At 37.2% G+C, this 12,877-nt stretch overlaps 3 non-coding genes across 3 annotated transcripts; 1 reads left to right on the forward strand and 2 right to left on the reverse strand.

The window, feature by feature from the left end:
* Nucleotides 1-8,060: 8,060 nt before the first annotated feature.
* Nucleotides 8,061-8,134, forward strand: TRNAN-AUU. Its single transcript has one exon. It is a non-coding gene; the product is annotated as a tRNA-Asn (tRNA).
* Nucleotides 8,135-12,293: 4,159 nt separating this feature from the next.
* TRNAS-CGA lies at nt 12,294-12,375 on the reverse strand. Its single transcript has one exon. It is a non-coding gene; the product is annotated as a tRNA-Ser (tRNA).
* A 134-nt stretch (nt 12,376-12,509) lies between these two features.
* TRNAS-UGA lies at nt 12,510-12,591 on the reverse strand. The gene has a single exon. It is a non-coding gene; the product is annotated as a tRNA-Ser (tRNA).
* Nucleotides 12,592-12,877: the final 286 nt, after the last annotated feature.

Genomic DNA, 12,877 nt, shown 5'->3' on the forward strand with positions numbered 1-12,877 from the left:
TGTCACAATGTTGTTTCCTATCACCGTTTACTTTTAATTCGTCGTACCCAAGCTTCGGGGACGAAGCTTCTTTGAAGGGGGAGAGGATGTGACACCCCGAAATCCAAATTCAATTAAGGGATTAATTTAATAATTAACCCCATTTCAATTGATGGTTTAATTCAATCCTGAAAATTCAATAGTCGGGGACTAGTAAATGACTAGTCAACCCCAAAGTCAAAGTTGTACCTTAAGCATTATAGGGAGTTCCCTTGTTCCCTTACATTTCCTTATGTTAGTAAGGGTATTTTTAACCTTTCACTTGATGTTAATATTGTAACCTAACCTAGTAGACCACCTTCATTCTTTCCTTACACTTTCTAAAAATCTAGCACCACCTTCTCTCTAAAAAGGTAGATAGCTTTCCTTCCAAGCCAAGATTGAAGCCTTGCCAAAACTTCAAGAGTTGCTTCCAAGATTCAACCTTTCATATATTTGGGCATCTAGGAGGGTAAGATCTAAGTTCATCTTGTGTTTTTAGTATTATCTAAGGTGTCTTTTCTTAAAGATAGGATCTTTATGATCTTTTGGTATGTTCTTGAAGTGGGTTTGGAAAGTGAGCTTTGTGAGGAGCTTGTTGAGGTGTAAAGTGAAGTCTTTAGTCTTCAAGAGGTAACCCATGCTCTACAAAATCTATTTTGCTTACCTATGTGAATGTTTCTTAGATTCTACATGTGTTTTGCTATGAAATATGAGTGTTTATGCATTGTCTTGTGAAAATGCATATCTAGAGCTTGTTTTTAGGGTTCTTGTATGCCATTGCTTGGCTATTCCTTTGATTCAAGTCATTTTGTTGTATTGGGTGAGATTTGGCATGTTTTGGACTTGAATTTGAGCTTGGAGTTGAAAATCCCCGAAGGGATTATTTGGGCACAGGTGTGTACCCGCGAGTGGAACGGCGGGTAGGGGTCCAACCCGCCGCCCACCCGTGGGGTACATATTTTGGGTGGCCTGTACTTGCAGGCGGAACCACGGGTAGGGGCCTACCCGCGGGGTACGAAGTGGTGTTGTTGGGGGATTTGTTCCCCGTGATTCTTTTGACTCGGTATTTGGTCTTTTGACTACCCGATGTTCTTTTGTGGAACTATTTGAGTGTCTTCATGATGTTTCGTATGTCTAGAACTATACGGTAGGTATCTATGTAGGTCTTTGGTGTCTTGAATCGTGCTAAGTGTTCAATATTGTGTTTCGTTGAACCGTGATGAGTCTTGTGTGTTCTTCGGAACTATGTTTGGTTTACCAATTTGATAAGCATGCTAGTTGGGTGTTTAAATGCTAGCGTGTGTGTTGTTTGTACCTTCCGATTGGTTGATGATAACTTGTGTTATTCATCGTCGTTGTTGGACTGTGGTTCACGTGTTTTTTGGGTGGCATGCGTTGCCGTGTGTGATCGGTACTCTCGTGTACTATGAAATCGGTGGTTTTGTTGGAGGGACTGTTGGAGGGGGAACGACGGTTCCCGGAGGAATAAGGTTGGACTTGGTGTACAGGGGTCCTGGAGGTGAAGGTTGGAACTAGATATAAGGTTGGGGGTAGCCATAAGGTTGGAACCGAGCATAAGGAAGGCATATCAACTCGTGAGTCTTGTGTTGACAATTACTCTTGGTTTTTGACTTATACATATATATTCCGTTTCAAAAATGGCTTTACAACTTATATCTTATCTATGTATGTTATTTCACATGTATTGGTGGGTTACCAGCATTATTCGCTGACCAGGCGTCGTCCCATGTTTATTGTGTTCTTTCAGGTGATGTCTAGACGAGTGCGCGGTTTAGTGCTTGCTAGTATAGCTTCTCTCTTACGTTTTGTGGCCTGTGAGCCAGCTTAGATGAAGAACAATGAGACATTTGGTTTAGATTTAAACATTGCAGATGTTGTCTGTGCGGTAATCCCTTTGGTGAACGTGGCATAGCACCCCGTATTCCAGTTTATTTATATCTATCTATCTTTCAGTCTTCCGCTGTGATTGCTGCTTGGTTTAGTTATCTGCATGTTTAAGGTTTTAAAATAGCATGTTTTTAGGGGGGTGTTACAGTTGGTATTAGAGCCTAGGTTTGCGCCTTGGAGGGTAAAGTCTAGACTTTTAAGTGGCTAAGTGTGGTTTGAGACCTTAAAGTGACCTTAAGAATCTAATTGTTAGGCTTAGGACTCTTAGGACGCGCGGTGAGGTGGTGAGTCTTTTTATCGTTTCTCTGTTGTGTGTCTATGTTTTGTTTTCCTGTTAGCTTTGGTTCTCTTTAGTTAAGGCACCAGGTAAGGGTGCGGGCCCTAAGTCTCTCCCGTTATCGTGCTGTTGCTGTAGAAGTCAAGGATGGTACCATCGAGACGTCGTGCAGGGTCTTCAGAAGCAGTCACCAGTGAGCAGTTAGCACAAAGCCTTCATCAGCTGACGCAGATCACCCGGACGCTGAGTGACGCCCTCCTCAACATCAACCACCCTCTTCAGAATGGGAATCGCGACGTAGTGCACCAATTTTAAAATACCATGTTTTTAGGGGGGTGTTACAGTTGATATTAGAATTATGCAATGGCCAGTCACACAATTCACAATTAAAATACATAAAATAAATATAATCAAATTCAATTATTTAACTGAAATTAGAAAGAATCAACACATGAAGAATAGTTAATTAATCTAATCTAAGGCTAATCCAAATCCCTAATTAAAAGTTCTAGTCAATAATCAAAATTAAATGCATAAGATATTCAAGAAATACCATACTGGAATTTTAAACAAATAACTGACAGAATAAGAGAATAATATGAAGAAAAGTAATCCAAGCCTAAAGAGATAGTTGCGATTGAGTCTCAAAATCCCATTTTCACGAAGCCTTGAATCTCTTCGCTCCCGCTACAATTTCTCCTCACTGATGCGCTACCGTCGTAGTCAGCTTCTTGCTCTTGTTGTGTTTTCTTTTCCTATCTTTTTTCCTTTCTCTACTGCTGCGCAAAAACCTAAGTTAATATAATTACCCCTTTTCTTTTCGTTTTCTCTACTGTTGCGCCAAACACCTCAAAGAAAGATAAAAATAAAATAAAGTTAAAGTAAAGATAATCATAACCTAATGACATAACTTTTAAACTTAATTACTTAAACACTTATTTAGAATTGAATGCATAAGACTATCAAATAAATTTAATCCTATAGTTAAAATAAAACTCCTATTTATATTAATAAAAGTGCAACATTAGTCTAATACTTATTAAAACCCATCTAAACTTGTGACATATAAATAAATGTAAAATTTATAATAAAACCAACTCTAAACTAAATTTATTTATGAAAATAACTTACTAAAATTACTATAAATAATGTATAGAAATTAAGCTTATCAGTAGGCTTCATATTATAACGTTTTTTTTTTTTCATGGAATACAACCAGGTTATAGAGGACCATGAGGACTGATGTAGTCGTGTGCCATTAGTCCGTATGTCATGTGCTTGGCCGAATTAGTCGTGCGCCATAGTTTGTATGTCGTGTGCATAGGTTGGTTAATTAATAGAGCCTGGGTTCGAAACTTGATTCGAAACCTGATGTATACATTTGTTCTTGTGTGCCACTGTTTATTAAGTTGTGTGTCTGATACTAATTTAACGTGTGCCCGTAATCAGTCCGCATAATTCTCTACATATCGTTGCAAGGTGGACATGATTCAACAGCATAATTTGCCGAAGCTTGGTGAGGGGGGCAAAAAAACATTATAATATTAATTTAACAGGTGAAAGAAAGCCTAATGATTATATTGAAATGTCCAGCTTGGTGGGGGGGGTGGGGCGGGTGGGCAGGGGTCAAGGCCCCCTTTAATTAACATGTGGCTTGGCTCCGCCCCTGGAGGGAGACAATACCAAATGAAGAATTATAATTTTCAAAGTCACCCATCCATTGTATTAATCATACAACAATGAAAAGCAAAAGAACAAAGTAACAAAATTATACAAACTAGAGGAAATTTTGAATCCAGGTTGATAACAAGCTTAACATAAATGGATATATTAATATAAAAAACAACTCAACCACCTTGTCAACTTGGAGGGTGTGGTTTAGTGGAGGGGACTCATACATCCTTAATCAAGGGTTAAGGGTTCGATCATTGGCTTTGGGAGTGGAGTAGCCTTAAATCTTATCTTCAGGCCAGTTGTCTCATCTTTAGAGGAAAACAAAAATCAACCACCCACCTTGACTACCAAAGTTAGAAAATTTACCGTTATACCTCCAGGAGAGGCATCAACATAAAGAAACGAAGTTCAGTTTTGGACTCACAAAAGAAGTTATATTCCAAAAAATAAGTAAGTAAAACACTGAGCATAAAATTACCTTCTTACCTCGCAGATGGTTGCTGCTACTCGCCTCACAGATGGTCGTTGAAGCATAAAGTCGCTGTTGCCGCAGCGGATGGTTTACGAAGCTCGACGTCGCTGCTTCTAGCCTTGCAGATGGATGATGGATGCCGATGGTTTACGAAGCTCGACGTCGCTTCTAGCCTTGCAGATGGATAACGGTCTCGCCACCCGACCTGCGCAGGGCCTTGCAGATGGATGGCGGCGAGATTTCGAGTCAGCCAATAAAATGCAAATTCGAACCTGTGCAGGAAAAGACCAATAGAAAATTCGAACCTGCGCAAGAAAAGACCACTAGAAAATTCGAACCTGTGCAGGCAAAGCCCAATAGATTTTAAGTCTATCTCTTTAACCACTCGGACATGCTGACAAGTTGACACTCATGCTAAGATTATTACAATGACAACCTGCAAGGGAAAACAACCGACGACAGCAAAAAAATGCCCCACCCCAATAGATTTCGAGTCAGCCAATAAAATGCAGACACTCATGCTAAGATTATTCTAATAGATACATCAATGACAACCTGGAAAGGAAAACAACCGGCAACAACAAAAAAATGCCTAGCATGGGGCTTGAAGCCCACAAAGTTAAGAGCCTTACACTCTACCAACTAAGCTAAACAAGCTTATTGATAATTAACCACAAATAATATAAATAATCCATAATCATAGAAAAGTCTACACTAATCTTCCATTTAAAAAGGTGAGGGGAAAACCCATTATTTGTTTGGGGGCGCGTATTGCATAAGTCTGCCATTAAACTATTGACTCCATCACATCAGTCCATCGCTCATTACCCATGCGGACTGACTTCCAAATATGGAGACTTAGTAAAATTTAGACGTCTTAATTATGAGTAACAAATTATACGAGATCATGGTTAAAAAAATCGCTAGGCGCTCGGGAGGAGCCTAAGCGGCAATTAATCGGCGCCTAGGGATGTCAACATACCCAACGTGGAACCCGGTTCCCTGCCCCATCGGGGACGAGAATCGGGGATGGAAAGAATACTCTCCCCGCCTTGCCTCGCCCCTGATTACCTTTATACTATACACATAAACTTATAATAACATCGTTGGTTACCATCAACAAATGCCCCCTCAAGACTTGCTTGTACGCCGCTTGAGAGCATATACCCCTCCAAAGTATGTAGTACAAGGAAGTCTTGACACTACAACTTTAAGATATAAGGTCGTTTCAACTCGTGTCAAGGAGTATCTTGAAGAATATGAGGCCTTTTCAACTCGTGCGAAAGAGCCTTGAAGGATATGAGGCCGTTTTAACTCGTGACAAGGAGTATCATTTAGCCTCCTCCATTTCGAATTCATATGGGGTTTGCCCCCATACCAGTTGAAAGGTAAGTGCCTATGAAGGGATGAGAGGCAGAGCTGACCACTGGGCATGCCAATTTGTGAACAAAGAAAATTGAATAAAATATATTAATATTTAAAATTCTAGTTACATGTCAAGTATCAATGTGTTGTGGGTACAAGTCTCTGTGTAGTCCTTTGATTCTTCAATTGGATGCCTTGAACAGTCCACCATTGAAGGGCCTCCGGGTTTGAAGTGGCTTAATCTTCAGAGAAGAGCTTGTATATATAGTTTGTTCTTCATTGAAGGGCATCCGGGTTCAAATGGCTTGATCTTCAATGGAGGTTTGGATCAACAGGCATGATTAGATTGGAGGAGGGGTTTTTTACTTTCAAGATCACATTTTTATCGTGATCTCTGAATAAGCTTCAGAGTTCTTTCTATGATTTTTCCTAGGATCTGTGTGATTACATAGAAATGAGAGCTCTTATTTATAGCGGTAGGATAGAAGAGTTTTGATAGGTTCAAACTCTTTTGATATTATCTAATTAACATATTAGATAATATCAATATTATCCAAAATATTTCAAATATACTAATACTAAAAACAAATCAATTATTTATCAAAACTTAAGTGTCAACAAATGCCCCCTCGAGACTTGCTTGTACGCCACTTGAGAGCATGTACCACACGAAAGTATGTAGTGCAAGGAAGTCTCGACACTGAAAAAAATGGATGTGGGTTAGCACTAATATATATACCATTTCACTTTTTGATAACTTTTAATTCTATAGCATAGAGGGTCTCTCGCGCCATATAAGGTGGGGTACTAATCAAATCTCAAAATGAGACTAAAAAGTTTGAACTTGTGTGCACCAGTAACCCGAGTGTGTTGAATGTTCATTCAAAAATTGGTAGCCTAGACAAACTGAGGATTTGCCAAATTTTTGAACTTTTCCGACTCTAGCTCCTCTACTATGGCACAACTCTGAGTCCTCCCCATTGTTACAACTTTAATTTCACTATTCTGCCGTAAGAAGATTTACTCTTCTACTAGTATTTTCACCCGTGCGATGCACGGATTGGTTTTGTTATAGTATTTTAAGAATATTTGGATTGATGTATAATTATACAAATTATAACATCAAATATTATATAGTGCAATTGAAGAATTGAGTTGTATCGACTGTATTTTCTAATGTTATCATTGTTTGAATTCGAGCAAATAATTGTTCAATTAATAACCAATGTGTAGATGTACACATCCGATGATAAAAATTTAGAAATTTTATATATCAGTGTTTATGATTTGTATTAAGTGGCAAATTTTGCTCGTTGTCTAGCAACTCAGTTATATAAATCATTTGTTATCCTAATTAATTTGTATGGAAGATATAATTTCTGTGTAGATATATACCAATTTTGTCATCCTCGCATAAAAAGAAAACATAATATCACTGGCTGGAACTACACATTATTGAAACCCTCTTTGTATACGATATTGGTAGTAGCAACAAAATCTTGTCCATCCTCGTCTAGAGCTAACACCTTTAGGCTATCAGGATGGGTGATTCGGGAAAAGCCACATACAATTGACCATTGTCCATTGCATTACTATTTTCTCTGGAAAATCAATGAGTTCGAATTCATATGTATCCCATATAATACATACATTATAGTTAATCTGTTTTCTTTTTGAAATAGTTAATCGGGGATCATTTAGAATTTTGAGTAAAATAGTAATATTTCCTTTTTCAATTGACCTAATTTGTGTGCCATTTTTAATCATAGTCAATTATTTTTTAATACATATCAATTAGTTAATTATTAATAACAGATTTTTTAATATTTCCAGTCAATTATTAATAATATATTATTTTTCCAATTTACCTATACTATTGTTAATCCGTTTCCTTTTCGAAATAGTTAATCGGGATCATTTTTAATTTTTCTGTCAATTATTAATATTCATTTCCTTTTTTTAATTACAATATAATTAACATAGTCATGCAATAACGTAGTAACAATCTTCTCTGTACAAAGTATTCTCAAGCTACCACCCTCTATAACACCCCTTTTGATAATGAAATTACCCGCCTCTTCCATCAACCATGCAGGCCTCCTCACTATTAACTAAACATTTACTCCGTAATAAAAAGTAACAATTAAAACTTTTGGGATAGCTAGAAGGGCACTGCTATGTACACGTTACAAGTTTTACAACTTTTGGGATAGCTAGAACGACAAAAAATAATTAAATGACATTGCTACAACTTTTGGCACGGCTTTGTGAAAGGGAACTCGAGTAACGATTTGGTTTGTACTATTGAAAATTAATTCAAATTTCTTCCCAATGAAATACAAAGCTGGAATAGCTCAGTTGGTTAGAGTGTGTGGCTATTAACCACAAAGTCAAAGGTTCAAGCCCTCTTTCTAGCGATATATAGTTTAATTAATTCCATGCTATATGAGAATAAAAGATTTTCCTTTTCCTTCGATTAACGAGACAAACTTGTAATTGCTACCCAGGACTCAAATCAAGAAAGCAAATAGGCCGCTCCTGGCTAGATTAAACTCTTGAATAAATAAATGCATGTAATATCTTTGTATTAAATAAAACTATGTTTACAACTATGTTGTATTTATTCTTAGTTCTGTTTATACTTGCCCGCACTACAATTGTCAAGACTTGAACATGTGTTCTTGTCCACAATCTATCACCTAAGAATCAACTAAGCTGCATGTGCGGGCTAGTTCTTTTTATACTTGATTCGGTAGAGAAGTGTTAGCTTACTTATTGAGTTGTTGAGCGCACTTGTGCATTCCACTAGAGGCTATATTATGATTTTTTATTCCATATTAAAAATTTGGGTTATTCATGACGCTTAGATGTGTATATTACAATACAAAATTAAGCTAATTCGAGGAGATCAAAATATTATGATTAAGAAGTGATTTTGTTTATCAAATGGTTAATGTGTATGGCTTAGTAAGTGATTGCTATAATCTGCAAGCGCACAGAGTCCGTCACAGTATAAATTCCTGGAGTATTCTAGGGTCGATCCCACGAAGAACATTGTTAATTGTTATCTAGAATAATCGATTTGTTGATAAGGACAAACGCAAATAAATAGAATTAATGTAATTTAAAAGAATATTTATGAATTTAAAGCGAAGAAAATTCAAATTGATAGAAGACTAGGGATTTGGGTTCACCTATTAGATAATTAACTAACTCTCCTAAGTATTGATTCTTGTGACTATAGTGATGATTGCTTCAAATATATCCAAATACTCCGTCGAGCTACTAGATTGTATCCAATTAACTGTGATATTGTAAGTGTAAAATGTTACATATTTAAAACCCACTTAAGTTGGCTTAAATTAGTTGTCAAAATGGTCTAGTATCTGTGTCAGGTTGAGTCTGGATCAGCGCCTACTCCAGTCCAGTGTCAGCGCCAGGATGCAGTCTAGGATCAGCTCCAGGAAGTAATCCAGAAGAAGTGAAACTCATTCAAACATTTATTTTGGTCAAGACCCTACTTCCATGGCTTTTTAAATCAGGAGATGCAGCTTAATTTGAGGAATTGAAGGCTGCATTTTTCAAGACCAAAGAGGTTTCATATAATCACTATAAAATGTTATTTTGTTAAGCATTAAAGTTGAAGATTCAAGGATTAAAATTATACATATCATTCGTCAAATCCTCCACTGGTTTTTCTATCAATATATTCATGTGTTAAAGGTTTCTCAACTAGTTCAAGGTGTGATGAAGATAGCCTGCACGTCAAGTCCATGGTGATGCAGGAATAGTCGCTGGACTAGTCGATGGATCGGAGTAGTGTAGTTTATGCTTTAGTGTGTAATGTACTCCCCCTTGTACTCCATGTTGATCATTTAGTGGATTGGGCTGACGTGAGTGGCCCCGCAGACGTAGGAGTGAGGCTCCGAACTGCGTGAACATTTCCTGGTGCACGGTTCCATTTATTGCTTTTATATTTAATTTCTTTATTCTGTCTGGAGTAGATCCTGGAGCTAGTCCAACTTAATAATTGAATTAAAATTTAGTAGGAACCTTTAGGTTATATCTTGCATTCAAGATCCATGAGCCTTTATCAGATATCTCACCAACATTAATTGAACCCATTAAACAACAATCAAATATCTCTACAAATACCTAAAGCTATGTCTACTTTAGGTCAATTATGTTTATCTTACGAGTTCTAGGTTCATAATTCACCTGTCAGTTCTTCTTATAAACGTTGATATTAGAATTATGCAATGGCCAGTCACACAATTCACAATTAAAATACATAAAATAAATATAATCAAATTCAATTGTATAACTGAAATTAGAAAGAATCAACACATGAAGAATAGTTAATTAATCTAATCTAAAGCTAATAAAAATCCCTAATTAAAAGTTCTAGCCAATAGTCATAATTAAATGCATAAGATATTCAAGAAATACCATACTGGAAATTTAAACAAATAATTGACAGAATAAGAGAATGATATGAAGAAAAGTAATCCAAGCCTAAAGAGATAGTTGCGATTGAGTCTCAAAATCCCATTTTCACGAAGCCTTGAATCTCTTCGCTCCCGCTGCAATTTCTCCTCACTGATGCGCTACCGTCGTAGTCAGCTTCTTGCTCTTGTTGTGTTTTCTTTTCCTATCTTTTTTCCTTTCTCTACTGCTGCTCAAAAACCTAAGTTAATATAATTACCCCTTTTGTTTTTGTTTTCTCTACTGCTGCGCCAAACACCTCAAAGAAAGATAAAAATAAAATAAAGTTTTAAAGTAAAGATAATCATAACCTAATGACATAACTTTTAAACTTAATTACTTAAACACTTATTTAGAATTGAATGCATAAGACTATCAAATAAATTTAATCCTATAGTTAAAATAAAACTCCTATTTATATTAATAAAAGTGCAACATTAGTCTAATACTTATTAAAACCCATCTAAACTTGTAACATATAAATAAATGTAAAATTTATAATAAAACCAACTCTAAACTAAATTTATTAATGAAAATAACTTACTAAAATTACTCTAAATAATGCATAGAAATTAAGCTTATCAGTAGGCTTCATATTATAACGTTTTTTTTTCAAGGAAATACAACCAGGTTATAGAGGACAATGAGGATTGATGTAGTCGTGTGTCATTAGTCTGTATGTCGTGTACTTGGCCGAATTAGTCGTGCGCCATAATTTGTATGTCATGTGCATAGGTTGGTTAATTAATAGAGCCTGGGTTCGAAACTTGATTCGAAACCTGATGTTTACATTTGTTCTTGTGTGCCACTGCTAATTAAGTTGTGTGTCTGATACTAATTTATCGTGTGCCCGTAATCAGTCCGCATAATCCTCGACATATTGTTGCAAGGTGGACACGGTTCCACAGCATAATTTGCCGAAGCTTTGTGAGGTGGACCAAAAAAAACATTATAATATTAATTTAACAGGTGAAAGAAAGCCTAATGATTATAATGAAAACTCCAGCTTGGTGAGGGAGGGGGGGAGGGGGGGCATGGCCCCCTGCAATTAACATGTGGCTCCGCCCCTGGAGGGAGACAATATCAAATGAAGAATTCTAATTTTCAAAGTCACCCATCCATTGTATTAATCATACAACAATGAAAAGCAAAAAAACAGAGTTACAAAATTATACAAACTAGAGGAAATTTTAAATCCAAGTTGATAACAAGCTTAAAATAAATGGATATATTAATATAAAAAACAGCTCAACCACATTGTCAACTTGGAGGGTGTGGTTGAGTGGAGGGGACTCATACATCCTTAATCAAAGGTTAAGGGTTCGATCCTTTGCTTTGGGAATAGAGTAGCCTTAAATTTTAGGCCAGTCCTCTCATCTTTAGAGCAAAAAAAAAAAAACTCAACCACCTTCACTACCAAATCACGATTCATAAAATAAAATTGTAAAATTTTCATATACTGGCATAATATGCAGAAAATTAACCGTTATACCTCCAGGAGAGGCATCAACATAAAGAAACCAAGTTCAGTTTTGGACTCACAAAAGAAGTTATAGTCCAAAAAATAAGTAAAACACTGAGCAGAAAATAAGTAAAACACTGAGCAGAAAATTACCTTCTTACCTCGCAGATGGTTGCCGCTACTCGCCTCACAGATGGTCGTTGAAGCTTGAAGTCGCTGTTGCCGCAGCGGATGGTACCTCGCAGATGGTTGCCGCTACACGCCTCACAGATGGTCGTTGAAGCTTGAAGTCGCTGTTGCCGCAGTGGATGGTTTACGAAGCTTGACGTCGTTTCTGGCCTTGCAGATGGATGATGGATCGTTTCTAGCCTTGCAGATGGATGACGGATCGTTTCTAGCCTTGCAGATGGATGACGGATCGTTTCTAGCATTGCAGATGGATGACGGATCGTTTCTAGCATTGCAGATGGATGACGGTCTCGCCGGCAGATGATGGATCGTTTCTAGCCTTGCAGATAGATGATGGATCGTTTCTATCCTTGCAAATAGATGACGGTCTCGCTGGCCGACCTGTGCAGGGTCAGCCAATAAAATGCAAATTCGAACCTGCGCAGGGAAAGACCAATAGACATCAACAGCAGGATTCGAACCTGCGTAGGCAGCGCCCAATAGATTTCGAGTCTATCTCCTTAACCACTCGGACATGTTGACAAGTTGACACTCATGCTAAGATTATTTCAATGACAACCGGCAACAGCATTTCGAGTCAGCCAATAAAATGCAAATTCAAACATATTCGAACTTAGACTTCCAGTTCGCTTCTCATCGATGTCTACAATAAAATGCGTTAACAGCAAGATTCGAACTTGCGCAGGCAAAGCTCAATAGATTTCAAGTCTATCTCCTTAACCACTCGGACATGTTAACAAGTTAACACTCATGCTAAGATTATTCTAATAGGTATATCAATGACAACCTGGAAGAGAAAACAACCGGCAACAACAAAAAAATGCCCACCGTGGGGCTTGAACCCCACAAAATTAAGAGCCTTTCACTCTACCAACTGAGCTAAACAAGCTTATTGATAATTAACCACAAATACTATAAATAATCCATAATCATAGAAAAGTATACACTAATCTTCCATTTAAAAAGGTGAGTGGAAAACCCATTATTTGTTTGGGGGCGCGTATTGCATAAGTCTGCCATTAAA

This window comes from Ipomoea nil, unplaced genomic scaffold, assembly GCF_001879475.1.
Source record: "Ipomoea nil cultivar Tokyo-kokei standard unplaced genomic scaffold, Asagao_1.1 scaffold3065, whole genome shotgun sequence".
Lineage (NCBI taxonomy): Eukaryota > Viridiplantae > Streptophyta > Magnoliopsida > Solanales > Convolvulaceae > Ipomoea > Ipomoea nil.